Source organism: Phyllobates terribilis, unplaced genomic scaffold, assembly GCF_046119375.1.
Source record: "Phyllobates terribilis strain yellow unplaced genomic scaffold, ASM4611937v1 Scaffold_414__1_contigs__length_1644244, whole genome shotgun sequence".
NCBI classification, from domain to species: Eukaryota; Metazoa; Chordata; class Amphibia; order Anura; family Dendrobatidae; genus Phyllobates; species Phyllobates terribilis.
This window is the reverse complement of record NW_027363174.1, coordinates 139,681-165,371: the sequence shown is the minus strand read 5'-3', so window position 1 is coordinate 165,371 and position 25,691 is coordinate 139,681. Positions and strand designations below refer to the sequence as shown.

General features: G+C 44.6%; 16 non-coding genes across 16 annotated transcripts; all 16 read left to right on the top strand.

Moving 5' to 3' along the window:
* Nucleotides 1-13: 13 nt before the first annotated feature.
* On the top strand, nt 14-204 carry LOC141226065 (U2 spliceosomal RNA). Its single transcript, XR_012293295.1, has one exon. It is a non-coding gene; the product is annotated as a U2 spliceosomal RNA (small nuclear RNA).
* A 1,122-nt stretch (nt 205-1,326) lies between these two features.
* On the top strand, nt 1,327-1,517 carry LOC141226120 (U2 spliceosomal RNA). Its single transcript, XR_012293347.1, has one exon. It is a non-coding gene; the product is annotated as a U2 spliceosomal RNA (small nuclear RNA).
* Nucleotides 1,518-2,637: 1,120 nt separating this feature from the next.
* LOC141226409 (U2 spliceosomal RNA) lies at nt 2,638-2,828 on the top strand. The gene has a single exon (XR_012293541.1). It is a non-coding gene; the product is annotated as a U2 spliceosomal RNA (small nuclear RNA).
* A 6,307-nt stretch (nt 2,829-9,135) lies between these two features.
* Nucleotides 9,136-9,319, top strand: LOC141226288 (U2 spliceosomal RNA). The gene has a single exon (XR_012293500.1). It is a non-coding gene; the product is annotated as a U2 spliceosomal RNA (small nuclear RNA).
* Nucleotides 9,320-10,439: 1,120 nt separating this feature from the next.
* LOC141226408 (U2 spliceosomal RNA) lies at nt 10,440-10,630 on the top strand. Its single transcript, XR_012293540.1, has one exon. It is a non-coding gene; the product is annotated as a U2 spliceosomal RNA (small nuclear RNA).
* A 1,119-nt stretch (nt 10,631-11,749) lies between these two features.
* Nucleotides 11,750-11,940, top strand: LOC141226407 (U2 spliceosomal RNA). Its single transcript, XR_012293539.1, has one exon. It is a non-coding gene; the product is annotated as a U2 spliceosomal RNA (small nuclear RNA).
* Nucleotides 11,941-13,062: 1,122 nt separating this feature from the next.
* On the top strand, nt 13,063-13,253 carry LOC141226406 (U2 spliceosomal RNA). The gene has a single exon (XR_012293538.1). It is a non-coding gene; the product is annotated as a U2 spliceosomal RNA (small nuclear RNA).
* A 1,124-nt stretch (nt 13,254-14,377) lies between these two features.
* Nucleotides 14,378-14,568, top strand: LOC141226405 (U2 spliceosomal RNA). Its single transcript, XR_012293537.1, has one exon. It is a non-coding gene; the product is annotated as a U2 spliceosomal RNA (small nuclear RNA).
* Nucleotides 14,569-15,687: 1,119 nt separating this feature from the next.
* LOC141226403 (U2 spliceosomal RNA) lies at nt 15,688-15,878 on the top strand. Its single transcript, XR_012293535.1, has one exon. It is a non-coding gene; the product is annotated as a U2 spliceosomal RNA (small nuclear RNA).
* A 1,120-nt stretch (nt 15,879-16,998) lies between these two features.
* On the top strand, nt 16,999-17,189 carry LOC141226402 (U2 spliceosomal RNA). The gene has a single exon (XR_012293534.1). It is a non-coding gene; the product is annotated as a U2 spliceosomal RNA (small nuclear RNA).
* Nucleotides 17,190-18,310: 1,121 nt separating this feature from the next.
* Nucleotides 18,311-18,501, top strand: LOC141226401 (U2 spliceosomal RNA). The gene has a single exon (XR_012293533.1). It is a non-coding gene; the product is annotated as a U2 spliceosomal RNA (small nuclear RNA).
* A 1,120-nt stretch (nt 18,502-19,621) lies between these two features.
* On the top strand, nt 19,622-19,812 carry LOC141226189 (U2 spliceosomal RNA). Its single transcript, XR_012293414.1, has one exon. It is a non-coding gene; the product is annotated as a U2 spliceosomal RNA (small nuclear RNA).
* Nucleotides 19,813-20,933: 1,121 nt separating this feature from the next.
* Nucleotides 20,934-21,124, top strand: LOC141226400 (U2 spliceosomal RNA). The gene has a single exon (XR_012293532.1). It is a non-coding gene; the product is annotated as a U2 spliceosomal RNA (small nuclear RNA).
* A 1,120-nt stretch (nt 21,125-22,244) lies between these two features.
* Nucleotides 22,245-22,435, top strand: LOC141226388 (U2 spliceosomal RNA). Its single transcript, XR_012293531.1, has one exon. It is a non-coding gene; the product is annotated as a U2 spliceosomal RNA (small nuclear RNA).
* Nucleotides 22,436-23,556: 1,121 nt separating this feature from the next.
* Nucleotides 23,557-23,747, top strand: LOC141226377 (U2 spliceosomal RNA). The gene has a single exon (XR_012293530.1). It is a non-coding gene; the product is annotated as a U2 spliceosomal RNA (small nuclear RNA).
* A 1,115-nt stretch (nt 23,748-24,862) lies between these two features.
* On the top strand, nt 24,863-25,053 carry LOC141226365 (U2 spliceosomal RNA). Its single transcript, XR_012293529.1, has one exon. It is a non-coding gene; the product is annotated as a U2 spliceosomal RNA (small nuclear RNA).
* The last annotated feature ends 638 nt before the right edge of the window (nt 25,054-25,691 follow it).

The window sequence follows — 25,691 nt, the reverse complement described above, 5'->3', positions numbered from 1 at the left end:
ACCAATTCTGGTTATCGCTTCTCGGCCTTTTGGCTAAGATCAAGTGTAGTATCTGTTCTTATCAGTTTAATATCTGATACGTCCCCTATCTGGGGACCATATATTAAATGGATTATTAGAACAGGGAGATGGAAAAAGAGCTTGCTCTGTCCACTCCACGCATTGACCTGGTATTGCAGTATCTCCAGGACCGGTGCACCCCTTCTTTAATGCAGTTTCTAAAATCAGAAAGAATTGAATTCAATGCTTTTTGTTCATTTTGCTTGTTTGTCGGATTTTGGGATGGACTCTTTGGCTTTGCTTTTCTTCTCCTCATTGGATTTTTCATGTTAAAAGTTGCAGAAGCCAGATGACAAGCTCATTTTGGTTCAACTTCAGCAACTGTGCATTGCATTGCCATGTAATGTAATGTAATGCAATGCTATCTATCTAGCTCTCCCTCTATACTTCCTTTTGGATAAACAGACATATTAGGCAAGCATTTTGGAGCTTTCACCTAAATAACTACAGGTGGTGAGATAAGCTGCACAATATAATTGACCTTTCAGTATATTGTTGCACACACACCATCTATTTAGCAAATGCCCTTGTTATCAACAGCAGCCTTTTAAACTCACCTGAGCTAACAGGTATGTGAGCTGGTTACTCTGCTGCGCTTAAAATTTCTTTTTTGGTTTGCTACAATGCCTTTTCTGAAACGTTGTCTCCCTCTGCTGGAACACTGACTTCTTTCATTTAATGCCTGCAGACTATAAAAGAGAAACCAACCCAAAAAGTTTGGTTGATTAGTCTGTGGCATTCTTTTAAACTGTTGCTTATGGCGGTCTCTGTGAGCTTCTCAGTGACATTCAGCCATCCAGGTATCCCGCCTGCAGTAGACGGAATGTGGCAATGGAACGCTGGCTGCGCGTGTCATAATAGGCTCTGAGCCTTTATATACCTGCGCACAGCAGCAGCCACCTTCAGTCTGCTGCTGGACAGCCAGCAGCAGCAGCAGCAGGAGAGGTAATTAATCAGCAACCCTCCTGCTAAGGGTAGACAGCTGCTCGTTCCACCCCCCCCCCCCGCCTTAATTGGTTCTCCTCCCTTCCAACGGTGTTGAGGCGGGTGGGAACAGCCGGGGGTTGAGGGTACTGTGCTAAAAGAGGTGGAGTTATGCAGATCTAAAACGCGTGGATTGCAGCAGCAGCAAGCCGAAAAGTGCAGGCATGTGAGGGATCTAGAGGTTGACAGCATGTCTTCTTAACGGGAGTCCGGGTGGCCATCTCCACAAATGGACTTTTCAGAATCCTTGGGTGGCACCGTAGTCGGAAACCAATTCTGGTTATCGCTTCTCGGCCTTTTGGCTAAGATCAAGTGTAGTATCTGTTCTTTTCAGTTTAATATCTGATACGTCCCCTATCTGGGGACCATATATTAAATGGATTTTTAGAACAGGGAGATGGAAAAAGAGCTTGCTCTGTCCACTCCACGCATTGACCTGGTATTGCAGTATCTCCAGGACCGGTGCACCCCTTCTTTAATGCAGTTTCTAAAATCAGAAAGAATTGAATTCAATGCTTTTTGTTCATTTTGCTTGTTTGTCGGATTTTGGGATGGACTCTTTGGCTTTGCTTTTCTTCTCCTCATTGGATTTTTCATGTTAAAAGTTGCAGAAGCCAGATGACAAGCTCATTTTGGTTCAACTTCAGCAACTGTGCATTGCATTGCCATGTAATGTAATGTAATGCAATGCTATCTATCTAGCTCTCCCTCTATACTTCCTTTTGGATAAACAGACATATTAGGCAAGCATTTTGGAGCTTTCACCTAAATAACTACAGGTGGTGAGATAAGCTGCACAATATAATTGACCTTTCAGTATATTGTTGCACACACACCATCTATTTAGCAAATGCCCTTGTTATCAACAGCAGCCTTTTAAACTCACCTGAGCTAACAGGTATGTGAGCTGGTTACTCTGCTGCGCTTAAAATTTCTTTTTTGGTTTGCTACAATGCCTTTTCTGAAACGTTGTCTCCCTCTGCTGGAACACTGACTTCTTTCATTTAATGCCTGCAGACTATAAAAGAGAAACCAACCCAAAAAGTTTGGTTGATTAGTCTGTGGCATTCTTTTAAACTGTTGCTTATGGCGGTCTCTGTGAGCTTCTCAGTGACATTCAGCCATCCAGGTATCCCGCCTGCAGTAGACGGAATGTGGCAATGGAACGCTGGCTGCGCGTGTCATAATAGGCTCTGAGCCTTTATATACCTGCGCACAGCAGCAGCCACCTTCAGTCTGCTGCTGGACAGCCAGCAGCAGCAGCAGCAGGAGAGGTAATTAATCAGCAACCCTCCTGCTAAGGGTAGACAGCTGCTCGTTCCACCCCCCCCCCGCCTTAATTGGTTCTCCTCCCTTCCAACGGTGTTGAGGCGGGTGGGAACAGCCGGGGGTTGAGGGTACTGTGCTAAAAGAGGTGGAGTTATGCAGATCTAAAACGCGTGGATTGCAGCAGCAGCAAGCCGAAAAGTGCAGGCATGTGAGGGATCTAGAGGTTGACAGCATGTCTTCTTAACGGGAGTCCAGGTGGCCATCTCCACAAATGGACTTTTCAGAATCCTTGGGTGGCACCGTAGTCGGAAACCAATTCTGGTTATCGCTTCTCGGCCTTTTGGCTAAGATCAAGTGTAGTATCTGTTCTTATCAGTTTAATATCTGATACGTCCCCTATCTGGGGACCATATATTAAATGGATTTTTAGAACAGGGAGATGGAAAAAGAGCTTGCTCTGTCCACTCCACGCATTGACCTGGTATTGCAGTATCTCCAGGACCGGTGCACCCCTTCTTTAATGCAGTTTCTAAAATCAGAAAGAATTGAATTCAATGCTTTTTGTTCATTTTGCTTGTTTGTCGGATTTTGGGATGGACTCTTTGGCTTTGCTTTTCTTCTCCTCATTGGATTTTTCATGTTAAAAGTTGCAGAAGCCAGATGACAAGCTCATTTTGGTTCAACTTCAGCAACTGTGCATTGCATTGCCATGTAATGTAATGTAATGCAATGCTATCTATCTAGCTCTCCCTCTATACTTCCTTTTGGATAAACAGACATATTAGGCAAGCATTTTGGAGCTTTCACCTAAATAACTACAGGTGGTGAGATAAGCTGCACAATATAATTGACCTTTCAGTATATTGTTGCACACACACCATCTATTTAGCAAATGCCCTTGTTATCAACAGCAGCCTTTTAAACTCACCTGAGCTAACAGGTATGTGAGCTGGTTACTCTGCTGCGCTTAAAATTTCTTTTTTGGTTTGCTACAATGCCTTTTCTGAAACGTTGTCTCCCTCTGCTGGAACACTGACTTCTTTCATTTAATGCCTGCAGACTATAAAAGAGAAACCAACCCAAAAAGTTTGGTTGATTAGTCTGTGGCATTCTTTTAAACTGTTGCTTATGGCGGTCTCTGTGAGCTTCTCAGTGACATTCAGCCATCCAGGTATCCCGCCTGCAGTAGACGGAATGTGGCAATGGAACGCTGGCTGCGCGTGTCATAATAGGCTCTGAGCCTTTATATACCTGCGCACAGCAGCAGCCACCTTCAGTCTGCTGCTGGACAGCCAGCAGCAGCAGCAGCAGGAGAGGTAATTAATCAGCAACCCTCCTGCTAAGGGTAGACAGCTGCTCGTTCCACCCCCCCCCCGCCTTAATTGGTTCTCCTCCCTTCCAACGGTGTTGAGGCGGGTGGGAACAGCCGGGGGTTGAGGGTACTGTGCTAAAAGAGGTGGAGTTATGCAGATCTAAAACGCGTGGATTGCAGCAGCAGCAAGCCGAAAAGTGCAGGCATGTGAGGGATCTAGAGGTTGACAGCATGTCTTCTTAACGGGAGTCCAGGTGGCCATCTCCACAAATGGACTTTTCAGAATCCTTGGGTGGCACCGTAGTCGGAAACCAATTCTGGTTATCGCTTCTCGGCCTTTTGGCTAAGATTGGGTGTGGTGTTTAGGCATTGCATCTGGTCTTGGCTGATAGGTGTTTGGGGTACCCGGCTCCTTGGCCTGGGGGGATCGTCCCACCTTACGGTGGGGCTTCACCCCCCTGCTGCTATTAGGGAGCTGGCTTAGTCCCCTTACAACGTGTTGCGATCCCTTAAAAAGGCTCACGCCTTTTTTCTTTTCTTCTGTAGTTGGTACGCTTTCGTGGAAGGATGCCTGCTACAATTTCTTTTGCATCGGGAGAGCCCCGGATGAGGAACACAATCCGTATCGAGTTCTTGGAAAGTTTCAGAGAGCAGAAAGGTATCCGCTTCGTCTGCAATACCATCCTCCTTGGGATCCTGGAGTTCGACAGAGATGACATCTTTTGCTTCCAGGACAATGAACTCAAAGGTATTGATACCATCACTTTTAAGAACCAAGGATGCTGCCAACAGTTGGTCCAGAAGGTGAACGAGCATGGTTGGAGAGATGAGATGGATGGCCTGGTGTTTTCCCTGCTTTTCGTCCATGAGGAGGTACAAATAACAACGTATTTTCCCAACCCTTTTGTGGAGAGGCAGGACATCCAAACCTGTTTGAGCCGTCACTGTGATGAGGTGAGATACATTGGGCCTGTGAAGAACTCTGTTGGCTTCTGGGGTGGGAAGCGGAGGTTTCTTGTGCGGTTGCGGAAGGATCCCCAGGGCTATGGAGGAACACATCACCCCCCCTCTACTATCACTATCGGGAAAAGTCGGGGGTATTTATTTTATGCTGGCATGCCTATGTACTGTCGAAATTGTGGGAAAATGGGGCATGTCCAGAGCAATTGTGCAGAGTCCAAGGCATTCCGTTGTAATAACTGTGGTCTACTAGGACATTTATTTAAGGATTGCCCCCATAAGGATTCTTGCAACCTTTGTGGCGTGGACGGCCATATATTTCGGGAGTGCCCACTGAAGACCAAGACCCGAACATATGCGGAAGCTGCTGGAGGACCTATGCCACGGGAAGGACCAGTTCGTGTTCCGGAGACCAGTAAAGGACCTGAGCCTCGTCCTTCTGTTTCCACAACAGAGGAGGTGGCGGAGAAGGTCAAGGGCGCGAGGAAGGAGACGGAGAGGATGGAGCAGGAGTCGGGTCTCCCCCGTGGAGAGCCTCCTGTGGCGAAGTCCCAGAAAAAGGGCGGAGGGCGGACCACCCAAAGACCGGAGCAGAGGGACTCTCCCGTCAGGGAGAAGACCACTATGTCGATGGTCCCTGGTGTGTTGGAGCAGGGCGCCCCCAATGAGTTGGCGGTGGGGGGCTCTGTGTCGAAGACCCCAGACATACCTAGGGACTCGTGCCAGCAGACCACGGTTCTTTGTCCAGCAGGTGGCAATGATGGTGAGGTTTTCATGTCTGACCTGGAGAGTCTTCAGGAAGTGAGAGGCCACACAGCAATAGCGGAGGATGACTGCACGAGCGACGTGATTGAGCCGTGTGGCAAAAAGTTGAGAGCGGACGATCCTCCGGCATTTAATCCAGACTCGCCTGATGTGTGCCTTGCCAGGGACGATATATGGCAACCCGGTTCCTCCGGGTATCCGATATCCGGTTCGGACCCCCAGAATATTCTCTGCTTCTCCTCAACACTCGAGAGCTTGACGGGGTCTGCAGGGGATATAATGGATGACTCCCCTCCCCCATGACACAAATGCCATCTATTAAGTGTCTCTCACTCAATGTGAGATCTTTAAAGAGCCCTGTCCGCAGGGCTGCTCTCTTTGATTTTTTCAAAACATTAGACTTTGATATTTGTTTCCTACAGGAATGCGGTCTGCAACACGGACTATGGTATAATGAGCTAAAGAAAGACTGGAAACTAGGGCCCTCCATTTGGTCCGGCTCTAATGAGAATAAATCAGCTGGTGTGGGTCTGCTCTGCCGAGGTAATGCTTTTATAATCTCCTCTGTCACTGAGATTGTGCCCGGCAGAGCTATATTAGTACATTTATGTTTTAATAATTTTAACTTTCGTGTTATAAATGTGTATGCCCCTCCAGATAAACAAGAGCGGATACAATTGTTTGAGATTTTACCGTTGTTCTGTGTAGGGTCATCTCCTCTTTTGGTAGCTGGGGACTTTAATTGCCTCAGTGTAAATGAGCGCCGAGGAGGAGGTGACCCAATCCGTAAATTAGATAAATCATGTTTTTTATTAAGTAATTTGCAGACAGATTTTAAGTTGCGCGATGCCTGGAGGTCGCTATCGCCGACGGACCCGGGATTTACGTGGTCCGGTCGGGGAGTGACCTCCAGGATCGATTTTATCTTTTTATCTGAAACTTTTAGCCCTGTATATTTTGTTTTAATTCCTAATTTATTTTCTGACCATAACATATTAAAATTAGAGATAGAATACCAGGGGGAACTAAAGGTGAATAGAGGGTTGTGGCGCCTGGGGGAACACCTATTGGAAGACCCCCTGGTAAGGTCAGATTTTATCAAAAAGTACCAACAATGGAGGCAGCTCAAACCCCCATATTTTAAAATGCTGTCCTGGTGGGAAGGGATTAAAGATAAGATCCAACATTTTTTTATCAGGGCTGGGAAGAGGAAGGCGAGGCAGAAGAAGCAGGGCTATGCAAATTTGAATACTAGACTGCAGACTCTCCTTAAATTCAAAGAGATAGGCTTAGAGGTGCATGATGATATTGTAAGCCTTAAAAATGAGATACAGTCATACCTTGAACAAAAAGGGAAGGAAATAATATTTAATTCTAAGGTGCAATTTTTAGAAGAAGGGGAAAAGTGTACACGTTTCTTTTTCAAAAAAGTGGTGGAGAGGAAAGAAACGATTACCTGCCTAGATGGAGATAGCACAATACAAGGTATGAAGAGGGTAGCTTTTAATTTTTATAGAAACCTTTTTAGCAAAAAAAGTGTTAATAATGTGTTTTTACAAGATGCTCTTAATGTCCTGGATTTTAGGCTAAATTCTGCAGATCAGGGGTTTTTAACAAAAGATATTACTTTAGAAGAACTTTTTAGTGTTTTTAAAAGTTTTTCAAGAGGGAAAGCCCCAGGAGCTGATGGCCTTCCTGTGGAATTTTATTTATCCTTTTGGGATATTTTAAAAGAGGATCTTTTAGCACTTTTTAAAGAGGTTTTTTTGTGTGATAAGTTACCCAAGTCATGGAGGAGGGGGATAGTGTCCTTAATATACAAGAAGAAGGGCGCTCGGGACGACCTCAAAAATTGGAGACCTATCACCCTCCTTAACATGGATTACAAGGTTTTAGCTAAGATTATTGCATGTCGTTTTAAAACTGTTATTAATGTGTTAATACAACCCGAACAAGTATGTGGTGTACCAGGGAGGAGTATTACAGAGACCCTAAATACGATCAGAGACGTAATATGGTACAGTAAAGACAGGGATCAAGGGCTGGCCCTGTTGGCGCTAGACTTCGAGAAAGCGTTTGACAGGGTTTCTCATGAATATCTTTTTAAAGTTTTAAAACAAATGGCAATCCCAGACTGGTTTTTATCTCGCATTAAGAGTTTATATAATAATATGTTTTCACAAATCTCTGTCAATGGTTTTTTAACTGATTTTATCCCACTGGAATCCGGAGTGAAGCAGGGATGTCCATTATCCCCAATTCTGTTTATTTGCGCTATGGAACCCCTTTTATGCATGATCCGGAAAGACAAGGTAGTCCGGGGGGTTCCTGTCCCAGGAGGGGGAGGGGCTCAGGTTAAAGTGCTTGGATATATGGATGACGTGACGGCTATTTGCACTGATCCTGCTTCACTCCGGAGAGTAGTATTGTGCACCAATCTTTTTAGTCAAGCTTCTGGTTTTAAAATGAATTTTAATAAAACTGAGTGTTTGATTATGGGTGCCTGGGATAGAAATGACTTACCGACTGTTAATGTGAAATATGACAATGTGAAAATTTTAGGGGTTGTATTTGATGCAAATAATGATGGGCTTGTGAGTTGGGGAGAGGTTCAAGATAAAATGGCAAAGAAACTTTCCTTTTGGACCCTGAGGAATCTTTCGATCGAAGGGAAAGTCCTTGTTATTAAATCTGTTTTATTACCTATGATTTTATATATTGCCATGGTGTATCCTCCCTCTGACTTAATGCTAAAAAAACTAACTCGTTGTATTTTTATGTTTATATGGGGCTCTAAAATGGAAAAGCTTAAACGATCAGAAATGTATAAGAGAAAGCAGAATGGAGGAAAAGATGTTCCCGATCTTCGCCTGTTTTTATATGTAAATTTTTTCTGTTTTTGTTTTAAAGCTTTTAAGTCTGATAGTACTTTTGGCCTGTTTTTAAAATACACGTGTGGTTTTATCTTTAAGAGATGGTTTAGGCCATCCTTATCAGCGCCTGTTTTATTGTGTCCACCAAAGCACCTTATTATTTTAGAAAAAGTTACAAAGACTCATAATTTAAAAGACCTTGGAGCTGACATCCTTCTGGACCGGAAGAAGCTATTTGTCCATTTGAGGAGAGAAGAAGAGACATCCCCAGTTTGCAACTACTCATGGAACAGATCCAAACGTGTGTGGAGGAATGTCTTCGGGAAGTTCCTCGCCAATGTCCATAAAGACCTTGCCTGGATGTCCGTCCACCAGTGCCTCCCAACCAGAGAATTCCAACACCGGAGAGGCCTGGTGGCACGGGCAAAATGCCCAAGAGACTCTTGCCATTGTGATGAGACCGTTATGCACCTTTTTTGGAACTGCACCTTTGCACAAGAACTCTGGGGGAAATTTGGGATTCTTTTAAAGAGGGTTTGCGGTTTAAAGGACTTTTATTATGAATATGTTTTATACGGACTTTTTAATTGCCCTACTGCATACCAATCTGAAATCTGCTGGTGTATAATAAACTGTGCCAAGAATGCAATTTGGAAAGCAAGGAATATTTTATTGTTTAATCGTGATTTTATTTCTGTGCTTGATTGTATTAAACTGGCTTTTAGTGAAATGTATGTTTATTATTTAAAAATTGTAAAAGATATGGGCAAGAAGGAAGCGAACCGTAGATGGTGCTTTTATATGTGGAATTCTATTTTATATTGATTATTCTCTGTAATGTATAATTGTCAAATGTTTTTATGGGTTTTTTTGTACTTGAAAGGTTTCGCATTGATTGTCTTGTAATCTGACTTATGTACAATAAAATTATGTTGAAACCTTATCTGTTCTTATCAGTTTAATATCTGATACGTCCCCTATCTGGGGACCATATATTAAATGGATTTTTAGAACAGGGAGATGGAAAAAGAGCTTGCTCTGTCCACTCCACGCATTGACCTGGTATTGCAGTATCTCCAGGACCGGTGCACCCCTTCTTTAATGCAGTTTCTAAAATCAGAAAGAATTGAATTCAATGCTTTTTGTTCATTTTGCTTGTTTGTCGGATTTTGGGATGGACTCTTTGGCTTTGCTTTTCTTCTCCTCATTGGATTTTTCATGTTAAAAGTTGCAGAAGCCAGATGACAAGCTCATTTTGGTTCAACTTCAGCAACTGTGCATTGCATTGCCATGTAATGTAATGTAATGCAATGCTATCTATCTAGCTCTCCCTCTATACTTCCTTTCGGATAAACAGACATATTAGGCAAGCATTTTGGAGCTTTCACCTAAATAACTACAGGTGGTGAGATAAGCTGCACAATATAATTGACCTTTCAGTATATTGTTGCACACACACCATCTATTTAGCAAATGCCCTTGTTATCAACAGCAGCCTTTTAAACTCACCTGAGCTAACAGGTATGTAAGCTGGTTACTCTGCTGCGCTTAAAATTTCTTTTTTGGTTTGCTACAATGCCTTTTCTGAAACGTTGTCTCCCTCTGCTGGAACACTGACTTCTTTCACTTAATGCCTGCAGACTATAAAAGAGAAACCAACCCAAAAAGTTTGGTTGATTAGTCTGTGGCATTCTTTTAAACTGTTGCTTATGGCGTTCTCTGTGAGCTTCTCAGTGACATTCAGCCATCCAGGTATCCCGCCTGCAGTAGACGGAATGTGGCAATGGAACGCTGGCTGCGCGTGTCATAATAGGCTCTGAGCCTTTATATACCTGCGCACAGCAGCAGCCACCTTCAGTCTGCTGCTGGACAGCCAGCAGCAGCAGCAGCAGGAGAGGTAATTAATGAGCAACCCTCCTGCTAAGGGTAGACAGCTGCTCGTTCCACCCCCCCCCCGCCTTAATTGGTTCTCCTCCCTTCCAACGGTGTTGAGGCGGGTGGGAACAGCCGGGGGTTGAGGGTACTGTGCTAAAAGAGGTGGAGTTATGCAGATCTAAAACGCGTGGATTGCAGCAGCAGCAAGCCGAAAAGTGCAGGCATGTGAGGGATCTAGAGGTTGACAGCATGTCTTCTTAACGGGAGTCCAGGTGGCCATCTCCACAAATGGACTTTTCAGAATCCTTGGGTGGCACCGTAGTCGGAAACCAATTCTGGTTATCGCTTCTCGGCCTTTTGGCTAAGATCAAGTGTAGTATCTGTTCTTATCAGTTTAATATCTGATACGTCCCCTATCTGGGGACCATATATTAAATGGATTTTTAGAACAGGGAGATGGAAAAAGAGCTTGCTCTGTCCACTCCACGCATTGACCTGGTATTGCAGTATCTCCAGGACCGGTGCACCCCTTCTTTAATGCAGTTTCTAAAATCAGAAAGAATTGAATTCAATGCTTTTTGTTCATTTTGCTTGTTTGTCGGATTTTGGGATGGACTCTTTGGCTTTGCTTTTCTTCTCCTCATTGGATTTTTCATGTTAAAAGTTGCAGAAGCCAGATGACAAGCTCATTTTGGTTCAACTTCAGCAACTGTGCATTGCATTGCCATGTAATGTAATGTAATGCAATGCTATCTATCTAGCTCTCCCTCTATACTTCCTTTTGGATAAACAGACATATTAGGCAAGCATTTTGGAGCTTTCACCTAAATAACTACAGGTGGTGAGATAAGCTGCACAATATAATTGACCTTTCAGTATATTGTTGCACACACACCATCTATTTAGCAAATGCCCTTGTTATCAACAGCAGCCTTTTAAACTCACCTGAGCTAACAGGTATGTGAGCTGGTTACTCTGCTGCGCTTAAAATTTCTTTTTTGGTTTGCTACAATGCCTTTTCTGAAACGTTGTCTCCCTCTGCTGGAACACTGACTTCTTTCATTTAATGCCTGCAGACTATAAAAGAGAAACCAACCCAAAAAGTTTGGTTGATTAGTCTGTGGCATTCTTTTAAACTGTTGCTTATGGCGGTCTCTGTGAGCTTCTCAGTGACATTCAGCATCCAGGTATCCCGCCTGCAGTAGACGGAATGTGGCAATGGAACGCTGGCTGCGCGTGTCATAATAGGCTCTGAGCCTTTATATACCTGCGCACAGCAGCAGCCACCTTCAGTCTGCTGCTGGACAGCCAGCAGCAGCAGCAGCAGGAGAGGTAATTAATCAGCAACCCTCCTGCTAAGGGTAGACAGCTGCTCGTTCCACCCCCCCCCCGCCTTAATTGGTTCTCCTCCCTTCCAACAGTGTTGAGGCGGGTGGGAACAGCCGGGGGTTGAGGGTACTGTGCTAAAAGAGGTGGAGTTATGCAGATCTAAAACGCGTGGATTGCAGCAGCAGCAAGCCGAAAAGTGCAGGCATGTGAGGGATCTAGAGGTTGACAGCGTGTCTTCTTAACGGGAGTCCAGGTGGCCATCTCCACAAATGGACTTTTCAGAATCCTTGGGTGGCACCGTAGTCGGAAACCAATTCTGGTTATCGCTTCTCGGCCTTTTGGCTAAGATCAAGTGTAGTATCTGTTCTTATCAGTTTAATATCTGATACGTCCCCTATCTGGGGACCATATATTAAATGGATTTTTAGAACAGGGAGATGGAAAAAGAGCTTGCTCTGTCCACTCCACGCATTGACCTGGTATTGCAGTATCTCCAGGACCGGTGCACCCCTTCTTTAATGCAGTTTCTAAAATCAGAAAGAATTGAATTCAATGCTTTTTGTTCATTTTGCTTGTTTGTCGGATTTTGGGATGGACTCTTTGGCTTTGCTTTTCTTCTCCTCATTGGATTTTTCATGTTAAAAGTTGCAGAAGCCAGATGACAAGCTCATTTTGGTTCAACTTCAGCAACTGTGCATTGCATTGCCATGTAATGTAATGTAATGCAATGCTATCTATCTAGCTCTCCCTCTATACTTCCTTTTGGATAAACAGACATATTAGGCAAGCATTTTGGAGCTTTCACCTAAATAACTACAGGTGGTGAGATAAGCTGCACAATATAATTGACCTTTCAGTATATTGTTGCACACACACCATCTATTTAGCAAATGCCCTTGTTATCAACAGCAGCCTTTTAAACTCACCTGAGCTAACAGGTATGTGAGCTGGTTACTCTGCTGCGCTTAAAATTTCTTTTTTGGTTTGCTACAATGCCTTTTCTGAAACGTTGTCTCCCTCTGCTGGAACACTGACTTCTTTCATTTAATGCCTGCAGACTATAAAAGAGAAACCAACCCAAAAAGTTTGGTTGATTAGTCTGTGGCATTCTTTTAAACTGTTGCTTATGGCGGTCTCTGTGAGCTTCTCAGTGACATTCAGCCATCCAGGTATCCCGCCTGCAGTAGACGGAATGTGGCAATGGAACGCTGGCTGCGCGTGTCATAATAGGCTCTGAGCCTTTATATACCTGCGCACAGCAGCAGCCACCTTCAGTCTGCTGCTGGACAGCCAGCAGCAGCAGCAGCAGGAGAGGTAATTAATCAGCAACCCTCCTGCTAAGGGTAGACAGCTGCTCGTTCCACCCCCCCCCCCCGCCTTAATTGGTTCTCCTCCCTTCCAACGGTGTTGAGGCGGGTGGGAACAGCCGGGGGTTGAGGGTACTGTGCTAAAAGAGGTGGAGTTATGCAGATCTAAAACGCGTGGATTGCAGCAGCAGCAAGCCGAAAAGTGCAGGCATGTGAGGGATCTAGAGGTTGACAGCATGTCTTCTTAACGGGAGTCCAGGTGGCCATCTCCACAAATGGACTTTTCAGAATCCTTGGGTGGCACCGTAGTCGGAAACCAATTCTGGTTATCGCTTCTCGGCCTTTTGGCTAAGATCAAGTGTAGTATCTGTTCTTATCAGTTTAATATCTGATACGTCCCCTATCTGGGGACCATATATTAAATGGATTTTTAGAACAGGGAGATGGAAAAAGAGCTTGCTCTGTCCACTCCACGCATTGACCTGGTATTGCAGTATCTCCAGGACCGGTGCACCCCTTCTTTAATGCAGTTTCTAAAATCAGAAAGAATTGAATTCAATGCTTTTTGTTCATTTTGCTTGTTTGTCGGATTTTGGGATGGACTCTTTGGCTTTGCTTTTCTTCTCCTCATTGGATTTTTCATGTTAAAAGTTGCAGAAGCCAGATGACAAGCTCATTTTGGTTCAACTTCAGCAACTGTGCATTGCATTGCCATGTAATGTAATGTAATGCAATGCTATCTATCTAGCTCTCCCTCTATACTTCCTTTTGGATAAACAGACATATTAGGCAAGCATTTTGGAGCTTTCACCTAAATAACTACAGGTGGTGAGATAAGCTGCACAATATAATTGACCTTTCAGTATATTGTTGCACACACACCATCTATTTAGCAAATGCCCTTGTTATCAACAGCAGCCTTTTAAACTCACCTGAGCTAACAGGTATGTGAGCTGGTTACTCTGCTGCGCTTAAAATTTCTTTTTTGGTTTGCTAAAATGCCTTTTCTGAAACGTTGTCTCCCTCTGCTGGAACACTGACTTCTTTCATTTAATGCCTGCAGACTATAAAAGAGAAACCAACCCAAAAAGTTTGGTTGATTAGTCTGTGGCATTCTTTTAAACTGTTGCTTATGGCGGTCTCTGTGAGCTTCTCAGTGACATTCAGCCATCCAGGTATCCCGCCTGCAGTAGACGGAATGTGGCAATGGAACGCTGGCTGCGCGTGTCATAATAGGCTCTGAGCCTTTATATACCTGCGCACAGCAGCAGCCACCTTCAGTCTGCTGCTGGACAGCCAGCAGCAGCAGCAGCAGGAGAGGTAATTAATCAGCAACCCTCCTGCTAAGGGTAGACAGCTGCTCGTTCCACCCCCCCCCCCCCCGCCTTAATTGGTTCTCCTCCCTTCCAACGGTGTTGAGGCGGGTGGGAACAGCCGGGGGTTGAGGGTACTGTGCTAAAAGAGGTGGAGTTATGCAGATCTAAAACGCGTGGATTGCAGCAGCAGCAAGCCGAAAAGTGCAGGCATGTGAGGGATCTAGAGGTTGACAGCATGTCTTCTTAACGGGAGTCCAGGTGGCCATCTCCACAAATGGACTTTTCAGAATCCTTGGGTGGCACCGTAGTCGGAAACCAATTCTGGTTATCGCTTCTCGGCCTTTTGGCTAAGATCAAGTGTAGTATCTGTTCTTATCAGTTTAATATCTGATACGTCCCCTATCTGGGGACCATATATTAAATGGATTTTTAGAACAGGGAGATGGAAAAAGAGCTTGCTCTGTCCACTCCACGCATTGACCTGGTATTGCAGTATCTCCAGGACCGGTGCACCCCTTCTTTAATGCAGTTTCTAAAATCAGAAAGAATTGAATTCAATGCTTTTTGTTCATTTTGCTTGTTTGTCGGATTTTGGGATGGACTCTTTGGCTTTGCTTTTCTTCTCCTCATTGGATTTTTCATGTTAAAAGTTGCAGAAGCCAGATGACAAGCTCATTTTGGTTCAACTTCAGCAACTGTGCATTGCATTGCCATGTAATGTAATGTAATGCAATGCTATCTATCTAGCTCTCCCTCTATACTTCCTTTTGGATAAACAGACATATTAGGCAAGCATTTTGGAGCTTTCACCTAAATAACTACAGGTGGTGAGATAAGCTGCACAATATAATTGACCTTTCAGTATATTGTTGCACACACACCATCTATTTAGCAAATGCCCTTGTTATCAACAGCAGCTTTTTAAACTCACCTGAGCTAACAGGTATGTGAGCTGGTTACTCTGCTGCGCTTAAAATTTCTTTTTTGGTTTGCTACAATGCCTTTTCTGAAACGTTGTCTCCCTCTGCTGGAACACTGACTTCTTTCATTTAATGCCTGCAGACTATAAAAGAGAAACCAACCCAAAAAGTTTGGTTGATTAGTCTGTGGCATTCTTTTAAACTGTTGCTTATGGCGGTCTCTGTGAGCTTCTCAGTGACATTCAGCCATCCAGGTATCCCGCCTGCAGTAGACGGAATGTGGCAATGGAACGCTGGCTGCGCGTGTCATAATAGGCTCTGAGCCTTTATATACCTGCGCACAGCAGCAGCCACCTTCAGTCTGCTGCTGGACAGCCAGCAGCAGCAGCAGCAGGAGAGGTAATTAATCAGCAACCCTCCTGCTAAGGGTAGACAGCTGCTCGTTCCACCCCCCCCCGCCTTAATTGGTTCTCCTCCCTTCCAACGGTGTTGAGGCGGGTGGGAACAGCCGGGGGTTGAGGGTACTGTGCTAAAAGAGGTGGAGTTATGCAGATCTAAAACGCGTGGATTGCAGCAGCAGCAAGCCGAAAAGTGCAGGCATGTGAGGGATCTAGAGGTTGACAGCATGTCTTCTTAACGGGAGTCCAGGTGGCCATCTCCACAAATGGACTTTTCAGAATCCTTGGGTGGCACCGTAGTCGGAAACCAATTCTGGTTATCGCTTCTCGGCCTTTTGGCTAAGATCAAGTGTAGTATCTGTTCTTATCAGTTTAATATCTGATACGTCCCCTATCTGGGGACCATATATTAAATGGATTTTTAGAACAGGGAGATGGAAAAAGAGCTTGCTCTGTCCACTCCACGCATTGACCTGGTATTGCAGTATCTCCAGGACCGGTGCACCCCTTCTTTAATGCAGTTTCTAAAATCAGAAAGAATTGAATTCAATGCTTTTTGTTCATTTTGCTTGTTTGTCGGATTTTGGGATGGACTCTTTGGCTTTGCTTTTCTTCTCCTCATTGGATTTTTCATGTTAAAAGTTGCAGAAGCCAGATGACAAGCTCATTTTGGTTCAACTTCAGCAACTGTGCATTGCATTGCCATGTAATGTAATGTAATGCAATGCTATCTATCTAGCTCTCCCTCTATACTTCCTTTTGGATAAACAGACATATTAGGCAAGCATTTTGAAGCTTTCACCTAAATAACTACAGGTGGTGAGATAAGCTGCACAATATAATTGACCTTTCAGTATATTGTTGCACACACACCATCTATTTAGCAAATGCCCTTGTTATCAACAGCAGCCTTTTAAACTCACCTGAGCTAACAGGTATGTGAGCTGGTTACTCTGCTGCGCTTAAAATTTCTTTTTTGGTTTGCTACAATGCCTTTTCTGAAACGTTGTCTCCCTCTGCTGGAACACTGACTTCTTTCATTTAATGCCTGCAGACTATAAAAGAGAAACCAACCCAAAAAGTTTGGTTGATTAGTCTGTGGCATTCTTTTAAACTGTTGCTTATGGCGGTCTCTGTGAGCTTCTCAGTGACATTCAGCCATCCAGGTATCCCGCCTGCAGTAGACGGAATGTGGCAATGGAACGCTGGCTGCGCGTGTCATAATAGGCTCTGAGCCTTTATATACCTGCGCACAGCAGCAGCCACCTTCAGTCTGCTGCTGGACAGCCAGCAGCAGCAGCAGCAGGAGAGGTAATTAATCAGCAACCCTCCTGCTAAGGGTAGACAGCTGCTCGTTCCACCCCCCCCCCGCCTTAATTGGTTCTCCTCCCTTCCAACGGTGTTGAGGCGGGTGGGAACAGCCGGGGGTTGAGGGTACTGTGCTAAAAGAGGTGGAGTTATGCAGATCTAAAACGCGTGGATTGCAGCAGCAGCAAGCCGAAAAGTGCAGGCATGTGAGGGATCTAGAGGTTGACAGCATGTCTTCTTAACGGGAGTCCAGGTGGCCATCTCCACAAATGGACTTTTCAGAATCCTTGGGTGGCACCGTAGTCGGAAACCAATTCTGGTTATCGCTTCTCGGCCTTTTGGCTAAGATCAAGTGTAGTATCTGTTCTTATCAGTTTAATATCTGATACGTCCCCTATCTGGGGACCATATATTAAATGGATTTTTAGAACAGGGAGATGGAAAAAGAGCTTGCTCTGTCCACTCCACGCATTGACCTGGTATTGCAGTATCTCCAGGACCGGTGCACCCCTTCTTTAATGCAGTTTCTAAAATCAGAAAGAATTGAATTCAATGCTTTTTGTTCATTTTGCTTGTTTGTCGGATTTTGGGATGGACTCTTTGGCTTTGCTTTTCTTCTCCTCATTGGATTTTTCATGTTAAAAGTTGCAGAAGCCAGATGACAAGCTCATTTTGGTTCAACTTCAGCAACTGTGCATTGCATTGCCATGTAATGTAATGTAATGCAATGCTATCTATCTAGCTCTCCCTCTATACTTCCTTTTGGATAAACAGACATATTAGGCAAGCATTTTGGAGCTTTCACCTAAATAACTACAGGTGGTGAGATAAGCTGCACAATATAATTGACCTTTCAGTATATTGTTGCACACACACCATCTATTTAGCAAATGCCCTTGTTATCAACAGCAGCCTTTTAAACTCACCTGAGCTAACAGGTATGTGAGCTGGTTACTCTGCTGCGCTTAAAATTTCTTTTTTGGTTTGCTACAATGCCTTTTCTGAAACGTTGTCTCCCTCTGCTGGAACACTGACTTCTTTCATTTAATGCCTGCAGACTATAAAAGAGAAACCAACCCAAAAAGTTTGGTTGATTAGTCTGTGGTATTCTTTTAAACTGTTGCTTATGGCGGTCTCTGTGAGCTTCTCAGTGACATTCAGCCATCCAGGTATCCCGCCTGCAGTAGACGGAATGTGGCAATGGAACGCTGGCTGCGCGTGTCATAATAGGCTCTGAGCCTTTATATACCTGCGCACAGCAGCAGCCACCTTCAGTCTGCTGCTGGACAGCCAGCAGCAGCAGCAGCAGGAGAGGTAATTAATCAGCAACCCTACTGCTAAGGGTAGACAGCTGCTCGTTCCACCCCCCCCCCCGCCTTAATTGGTTCTCCTCCCTTCCAACGGTGTTGAGGCGGGTGGGAACAGCCGGGGGTTGAGGGTACTGTGCTAAAAGAGGTGGAGTTATGCAGATCTAAAACGCGTGGATTGCAGCAGCAGCAAGCCGAAAAGTGCAGGCATGTGAGGGATCTAGAGGTTGACAGCATGTCTTCTTAACGGGAGTCCAGGTGGCCATCTCCACAAATGGACTTTTCAGAATCCTTGGGTGGCACCGTAGTCGGAAACCAATTCTGGTTATCGCTTCTCGGCCTTTTGGCTAAGATCAAGTGTAGTATCTGTTCTTATCAGTTTAATATCTGATACGTCCCCTATCTGGGGACCATATATTAAATGGATTTTTAGAACAGGGAGATGGAAAAAGAGCTTGCTCTGTCCACTCCACGCATTGACCTGGTATTGCAGTATCTCCAGGACCGGTGCACCCCTTCTTTAATGCAGTTTCTAAAATCAGAAAGAATTGAATTCAATGCTTTTTGTTCATTTTGCTTGTTTGTCGGATTTTGGGATGGACTCTTTGGCTTTGCTTTTCTTCTCCTCATTGGATTTTTCATGTTAAAAGTTGCAGAAGCCAGATGACAAGCTCATTTTGGTTCAACTTCAGCAACTGTGCATTGCATTGCCATGTAATGTAATGTAATGCAATGCTATCTATCTAGCTCTCCCTCTATGCTTCCTTTTGGATAAACAGACATATTAGGCAAGCATTTTGGAGCTTTCACCTAAATAACTACAGGTGGTGAGATAAGCTGCACAATATAATTGACCTTTCAGTATATTGTTGCACACACACCATCTATTTAGCAAATGCCCTTGTTATCAACAGCAGCCTTTTAAACTCACCTGACCTAACAGGTATGTGAGCTGGTTACTCTGCTGCGCTTAAAATTTCTTTTTTGGTTTGCTACAATGCCTTTTCTGAAACGTTGTCTCCCTCTGCTGGAACACTGACTTCTTTCATTTAATGCCTGCAGACTATAAAAGAGAAACCAACCCAAAAAGTTTGGTTGATTAGTCTGTGGCATTCTTTTAAACTGTTGCTTATGGCGGTCTCTGTGAGCTTCTCAGTGACATTCAGCCATCCAGGTATCCCGCCTGCAGTAGACGGAATGTGGCAATGGAACGCTGGCTGCGCGTGTCATAATAGGCTCTGAGCCTTTATATACCTGCGCACAGCAGCAGCCACCTTCAGTCTGCTGCTGGACAGCCAGCAGCAGCAGCAGCAGGAGAGGTAATTAATCAGCAACCCTCCTGCTAAGGGTAGACAGCTGCTCGTTCCACCCCCCCCCCGCCTTAATTGGTTCTCCTCCCTTCCAACGGTGTTGAGGCGGGTGGGAACAGCCGGGGGTTGAGGGTACTGTGCTAAAAGAGCTGGAGTTATGCAGATCTAAAACGCGTGGATTGCAGCAGCAGCAAGCCGAAAAGTGCAGGCATGTGAGGGATCTAGAGGTTGACAGCATGTCTTCTTAACGGGAGTCCAGTTGGCCATCTCCACAAATGGACTTTTCAGAATCCTTGGGTGGCACCGTAGTCGGAAACCAATTCTGGTTATCGCTTCTCGGCCTTTTGGCTAAGATCAAGTGTAGTATCTGTTCTTATCAGTTTAATATCTGATACGTCCCCTATCTGGGGACCATATATTAAATGGATTTTTAGAACAGGGAGATGGAAAAAGAGCTTGGTCTGTCCACTCCACGCATTGACCTGGTATTGCAGTATCTCCAGGACCGGTGCACCCCTTCTTTAATGCAGTTTCTAAAATCAGAAAGAATTGAATTCAATGCTTTTTGTTCATTTTGCTTGTTTGTCGGATTTTGGGATGGACTCTTTGGCTTTGCTTTTCTTCTCCTCATTGGATTTTTCATGTTAAAAGTTGCAGAAGCCAGATGACAAGCTCATTTTGGTTCAACTTCAGCAACTGTGCATTGCATTGCCATGTAATGTAATGTAATGCAATGCTATCTATCTAGCTCTCCCTCTATACTTCCTTTTGGATAAACAGACATATTAGGCAAGCATTTTGGAGCTTTCACCTAAATAACTACAGGTGGTGAGATAAGCTGCACAATATAATTGACCTTTCAGTATATTGTTGCACACACACCATCTATTTAGCAAATGCCCTTGTTATCAACAGCAGCCTTTTAAACTCACCTGAGCTAACAGGTATGTGAGCTGGTTACTCTGCTGCGCTTAAAATTTCTTTTTTGGTTTGCTACAATGCCTTTTCTGAAACGTTGTCTCCCTCTGCTGGAACACTGACTTCTTTCATTTAATGCCTGCAGACTATAAAAGAGAAACCAACCCAAAAAGTTTGGTTGATTAGTCTGTGGCATTCTTTTAAACTGTTGCTTATGGCGGTCTCTGTGAGCTTCTCAGTGACATTCAGCCATCCAGGTATCCCGCCTGCAGTAGACGGAATGTGGCAATGGAACGCTGGCTGCGCGTGTCATAATAGGCTCTGAGCCTTTATATACCTGCGCACAGCAGCAGCCACCTTCAGTCTGCTGCTGGACAGCCAGCAGCAGCAGCAGCAGGAGAGGTAATTAATCAGCAACCCTCCTGCTAAGGGTAGACAGCTGCTCGTTCCACCCCCCCCCCCGCCTTAATTGGTTCTCCTCCCTTCCAACGGTGTTGAGGCGGGTGGGAACAGCCGGGGGTTGAGGGTACTGTGCTAAAAGAGGTGGAGTTATGCAGATCTAAAACGCGTGGATTGCAGCAGCAGCAAGCCGAAAAGTGCAGGCATGTGAGGGATCTAGAGGTTGACAGCATGTCTTCTTAACGGGAGTCCAGGTGGCCATCTCCACAAATGGACTTTTCAGAATCCTTGGGTGGCACCGTAGTCGGAAACCAATTCTGGTTATCGCTTCTCGGCCTTTTGGCTAAGATCAAGTGTAGTATCTGTTCTTATCAGTTTAATATCTGATACGTCCCCTATCTGGGGACCATATATTAAATGGATTTTTAGAACAGGGAGATGGAAAAAGAGCTTGCTCTGTCCACTCCACGCATTGACCTGGTATTGCAGTATCTCCAGGACCGGTGCACCCCTTCTTTAATGCAGTTTCTAAAATCAGAAAGAATTGAATTCAATGCTTTTTGTTCATTTTGCTTGTTTGTCGGATTTTGGGATGGACTCTTTGGCTTTGCTTTTCTTCTCCTCATTGGATTTTTCATGTTAAAAGTTGCAGAAGCCAGATGACAAGCTCATTTTGGTTCAACTTCAGCAACTGTGCATTGCATTGCCATGTAATGTAATGTAATGCAATGCTATCTATCTAGCTCTCCCTCTATACTTCCTTTTGGATAAACAGACATATTAGGCAAGCATTTTGGAGCTTTCACCTAAATAACTACAGGTGGTGAGATAAGCTGCACAATATAATTGACCTTTCAGTATATTGTTGCACACACACCATCTATTTAGCAAATGCCCTTGTTATCAACAGCAGCCTTTTAAACTCACCTGAGCTAACAGGTATGTGAGCTGGTTACTCTGCTGCGCTTAAAATTTCTTTTTTGGTTTGCTACAATGCCTTTTCTGAAACGTTGTCTCCCTCTGCTGGAACACTGACTTCTTTCATTTAATGCCTGCAGACTATAAAAGAGAAACCAACCCAAAAAGTTTGGTTGATTAGTCTGTGGCATTCTTTTAAACTGTTGCTTATGGCGGTCTCTGTGAGCTTCTCAGTGACATTCAGCCATCCAGGTATCCCGCCTGCAGTAGACGGAATGTGGCAATGGAACGCTGGCTGCGCGTGTCATAATAGGCTCTGAGCCTTTATATACCTGCGCACAGCAGCAGCCACCTTCAGTCTGCTGCTGGACAGCCAGCAGCAGCAGCAGCAGGAGAGGTAATTAATCAGCAACCCTCCTGCTAAGGGTAGACAGCTGCTCGTTCCACCCCCCCCCCGCCTTAATTGGTTCTCCTCCCTTCCAACGGTGTTGAGGCGGGTGGGAACAGCCGGGGGTTGAGGGTACTGTGCTAAAAGAGGTGGAGTTATGCAGATCTAAAACGCGTGGATTGCAGCAGCAGCAAGCCGAAAAGTGCAGGCATGTGAGGGATCTAGAGGTTGACAGCATGTCTTCTTAACGGGAGTCCAGGTGGCCATCTCCACAAATGGACTTTTCAGAATCCTTGGGTGGCACCGTAGTCGGAAACCAATTCTGGTTATCGCTTCTCGGCCTTTTGGCTAAGATCAAGTGTAGTATCTGTTCTTATCAGTTTAATATCTGATACGTCCCCTATCTGGGGACCATATATTAAATGGATTTTTAGAACAGGGAGATGGAAAAAGAGCTTGCTCTGTCCACTCCACGCATTGACCTGGTATTGCAGTATCTCCAGGACCGGTGCACCCCTTCTTTAATGCAGTTTCTAAAATCAGAAAGAATTGAATTCAATGCTTTTTGTTCATTTTGCTTGTTTGTCGGATTTTGGGATGGACTCTTTGGCTTTGCTTTTCTTCTCCTCATTGGATTTTTCATGTTAAAAGTTGCAGAAGCCAGATGACAAGCTCATTTTGGTTCAACTTCAGCAACTGTGCATTGCATTGCCATGTAATGTAATGTAATGCAATGCTATCTATCTAGCTCTCCCTCTATGCTTCCTTTTGGATAAACAGACATATTAGGCAAGCATTTTGGAGCTTTCACCTAAATAACTACAGGTGGTGAGATAAGCTGCACAATATAATTGACCTTTCAGTATATTGTTGCACACACACCATCTATTTAGCAAATGCCCTTGTTATCAACAGCAGCCTTTTAAACTCACCTGAGCTAACAGGTATGTGAGCTGGTTACTCTGCTGCGCTTAAAATTTCTTTTTTGGTTTGCTACAATGCCTTTTCTGAAACGTTGTCTCCCTCTGCTGGAACACTGACTTCTTTCATTTAATGCCTGCAGACTATAAAAGAGAAACCAACCCAAAAAGTTTGGTTGATTAGTCTGTGGCATTCTTTTAAACTGTTGCTTATGGCGGTCTCTGTGAGCTTCTCAGTGACATTCAGCCATCCAGGTATCCCGCCTGCAGTAGACGGAATGTGGCAATGGAACGCTGGCTGCGCGTGTCATAATAGGCTCTGAGCCTTTATATACCTGCGCACAGCAGCAGCCACCTTCAGTCTGCTGCTGGACAGCCAGCAGCAGCAGCAGCAGGAGAGGTAATTAATCAGCAACCCTCCTGCTAAGGGTAGACAGCTGCTCGTTCCACCCCCCCCCCCGCCTTAATTGGTTCTCCTCCCTTCCAATGGTGTTGAGGCGGGTGGGAACAGCCGGGGGTTGAGGGTACTGTGCTAAAAGAGGTGGAGTTATGCAGATCTAAAACGCGTGGATTGCAGCAGCAGCAAGCCGAAAAGTGCAGGCATGTGAGGGATCTAGAGGTTGACAGCATGTCTTCTTAACGGGAGTCCAGGTGGCCATCTCCACAAATGGACTTTTCAGAATCCTTGGGTGGCACCGTAGTCGGAAACCAATTCTGGTTATCGCTTCTCGGCCTTTTGGCTAAGATCAAGTGTAGTATCTGTTCTTATCAGTTTAATATCTGATACGTCCCCTATCTGGGGACCATATATTAAATGGATTTTTAGAACAGGGAGATGGAAAAAGAGCTTGCTCTGTCCACTCCACGCATTGACCTGGTATTGCAGTATCTCCAGGACCGGTGCACCCCTTCTTTAATGCAGTTTCTAAAATCAGAAAGAATTGAATTCAATGCTTTTTGTTCATTTTGCTTGTTTGTCGGATTTTGGGATGGACTCTTTGGCTTTGCTTTTCTTCTCCTCATTGGATTTTTCATGTTAAAAGTTGCAGAAGCCAGATGACAAGCTCATTTTGGTTCAACTTCAGCAACTGTGCATTGCATTGCCATGTAATGTAATGTAATGCAATGCTATCTATCTAGCTCTCCCTCTATACTTCCTTTTGGATAAACAGACATATTAGGCAAGCATTTTGGAGCTTTCACCTAAATAACTACAGGTGGTGAGATAAGCTGCACAATATAATTGACCTTTCAGTATATTGTTGCACACACACCATCTATTTAGCAAATGCCCTTGTTATCAACAGCAGCCTTTTAAACTCACCTGAGCTAACAGGTATGTGAGCTGGTTACTCTGCTGCGCTTAAAATTTCTTTTTTGGTTTGCTACAATGCCTTTTCTGAAACGTTGTCTCCCTCTGCTGGAACACTGACTTCTTTCATTTAATGCCTGCAGACTATAAAAGAGAAACCAACCCAAAAAGTTTGGTTGATTAGTCTGTGGCATTCTTTTAAACTGTTGCTTATGGCGGTCTCTGTGAGCTTCTCAGTGACATTCAGCCATCCAGGTATCCCGCCTGCAGTAGACGGAATGTGGCAATGGAACGCTGGCTGCGCGTGTCATAATAGGCTCTGAGCCTTTATATACCTGCGCACAGCAGCAGCCACCTTCAGTCTGCTGCTGGACAGCCAGCAGCAGCAGGAGAGGTAATTAATCAGCAACCCTCCTGCTAAGGGTAGACAGCTGCTCGTTCCACCCCCCCCCCCGCCTTAATTGGTTCTCCTCCCTTCCAACGGTGTTGAGGCGGGTGGGAACAGCCGGGGGTTGAGGGTACTGTGCTAAAAGAGGTGGAGTTATGCAGATCTAAAACGCGTGGATTGCAGCAGCAGCAAGCCGAAAAGTGCAGGCATGTGAGGGATCTAGAGGTTGACAGCATGTCTTCTTAACGGGAGTCCAGGTGGCCATCTCCACAAATGGACTTTTCAGAATCCTTGGGTGGCACCGTAGTCGGAAACCAATTCTGGTTATCGCTTCTCGGCCTTTTGGCTAAGATCAAGTGTAGTATCTGTTCTTATCAGTTTAATATCTGATACGTCCCCTATCTGGGGACCATATATTAAATGGATTTTTAGAACAGGGAGATGGAAAAAGAGCTTGCTCTGTCCACTCCACGCATTGACCTGGTATTGCAGTATCTCCAGGACCGGTGCACCCCTTCTTTAATGCAGTTTCTAAAATCAGAAAGAATTGAATTCAATGCTTTTTGTTCATTTTGCTTGTTTGTCGGATTTTGGGATGGACTCTTTGGCTTTGCTTTTCTTCTCCTCATTGGATTTTTCATGTTAAAAGTTGCAGAAGCCAGATGACAAGCTCATTTTGGTTCAACTTCAGCAACTGTGCATTGCATTGCCATGTAATGTAATGTAATGCAATGCTATCTATCTAGCTCTCCCTCTATACTTCCTTTTGGATAAACAGACATATTAGGCAAGCATTTTGGAGCTTTCACCTAAATAACTACAGGTGGTGAGATAAGCTGCACAATATAATTGACCTTTCAGTATATTGTTGCACACACACCATCTATTTAGCAAATGCCCTTGTTATCAACAGCAGCCTTTTAAACTCACCTGAGCTAACAGGTATGTGAGCTGGTTACTCTGCTGCGCTTAAAATTTCTTTTTTGGTTTGCTACAATGCCTTTTCTGAAACGTTGTCTCCCTCTGCTGGAACACTGACTTCTTTCATTTAATGCCTGCAGACTATAAAAGAGAAACCAACCCAAAAAGTTTGGTTGATTAGTCTGTGGCATTCTTTTAAACTGTTGCTTATGGCGGTCTCTGTGAGCTTCTCAG